The sequence below is a fragment of the Myotis lucifugus genome, unplaced genomic scaffold (assembly GCF_000147115.1).
Source record: "Myotis lucifugus unplaced genomic scaffold, Myoluc2.0 scaffold_2825, whole genome shotgun sequence".
NCBI lineage: Eukaryota > Metazoa > Chordata > Mammalia > Chiroptera > Vespertilionidae > Myotis > Myotis lucifugus.
In genome coordinates, this window is record NW_005873873.1 from 1 (window position 1) to 1,562 (window position 1,562).

At 50.1% G+C, this 1,562-nt stretch overlaps 1 long non-coding RNA gene across 1 annotated transcript in view; it reads right to left on the minus strand.

The window, feature by feature from the left end:
- Positions 1 to 9: 9 nt before the first annotated feature.
- Positions 10 to 1,562, minus strand: part of LOC111824604 — a 6,607-nt gene continuing 5,054 nt past the window's right edge. The window contains exons 3-4 of the long non-coding RNA XR_002827711.1: positions 1,170 to 1,196; positions 10 to 75 (exon numbers count right to left, since the gene is read on the minus strand). This is a non-coding gene — a long non-coding RNA (uncharacterized LOC111824604). The remainder of the gene's footprint in view (positions 76 to 1,169; positions 1,197 to 1,562) is intronic.

A 1,562-nucleotide genomic window follows, 5' to 3' on the forward strand; every position in this document is an offset into this window, starting at 1 on the left:
CATCTACTTTTGCATGAAATCTTTCAGTATTATCATCATACTGGTAGGTCACTTGGACGTTCTCAAATTTTTTATCTGAAAGAACATGACACAGCGAGATTATTTTATTTTTCAGAGCAAATACACCTACGTTAAATGCAAACTCCTTAGCTATCCAATCGCTGGCAAAATCCCCTTTGCGCCCCCCCCCCCGCCCCGTCCCCCCGAACATGGAGTCAGAGGAACCCCCAGCTCCCCCATGGCTTTCTTTCCTCTCCCTTTACAGCTTTGCTAAGGACCCCGGCTATAAGTTCCCATGTTGGGGGGGCGGGGGGGTTATTAGGTTAAAATCTGTCCTGCTCTCTGGACTGTGCACCTCATGAGAGCAAAGGCCAGTCCGTTGGGATCATCGCCAAAAACCCAGATCCCCCCCTAAAACCTGTCACGAGTGGGGGGGCTCAACAATGACTGGTTGAACTGAAGATCCAGTGGGTGATGCGTCTGACAACTTTGTTTTCTTGTTTTACAATTTCCTTTGCCTTCGAACACAGCCTTCTCGATGTTCTGTGTCTCCAGACGGGTGGAACATTCATCCTTTGGGGACCCCAGGCCTCAACCTTCTCTGACTTATGTACCTGACTTCATTTTAGTTATTTGTTTATATCACATTTACTGGGGTGGCGTTGGCTAATAAGATTATATAGCTTCGCCCGGCCGGCGTGGCTCAGTGGTTGAGCGTCGACCTAGGAACCAGGAGGTCAGGGTTTGATTCCCGGTCAAGGGCACGTGCCCGGGTTGCAGACTCGAACCTCAGTGTGGGGCGTGCAGGAGGCAGCCGATCCATGAGTCTCTCTCATCATTGGTGTTTCTCTCTCTCTCTCCCTTCCTCTCTGAGATCAATACAAATATATATATTTTTTAAAATTATAGAGTTTCAAGTGTCCAATGCTACAATACCCTCATGCACCGCTGGTGGGTATGTAAATGATACAGCCGCTGTGGGAAACAGTATGGAGGCTCCTCCAAAAATTAAGATGTCCAAGTCTCCTGCCCCTTCCCCCCCAAGGACGCTGGCTCTTAAGATTTGGAGAGCATCACGGCCGGGGTTCTTGCGAGCGTGGCCCAAAGAAGAAAACCATTAAAGCGCTTTTCGGAAGTGACACAGCTCTCCCCGGGGAACGCAAACTTACCACACGGTTGCTTCGTTGTCGCAGGAGCTGTAATAGAGAAAAACACACACATTCATGTTAGAATTTCTCCGCTACAGTCACTTGGGGGCAGGGATGGGGGTCCTGCAGAATCTACCGAGTTAGGGCTCACGGATCCCACCGGATTCGAAGCACGTAGGACAGTGACTGAGCTCAAGACGTTCAGTGGCGATCCACGAGAAAGACTGGGGTTCCCTAACACGCTTCCGTGAACCCACCCAATTACCACCACCACTGCGATCACGTTGCTATTAAAACGTTTGCGGGCACACGTGTCCCTGTGGCATGGCGACACACAGCCCAAATATACTCAAGGTCTCATCCCTTGATTTATCTCAAAGTAGAGTACATCATCACAGGGCCCGGTAGGGTCCC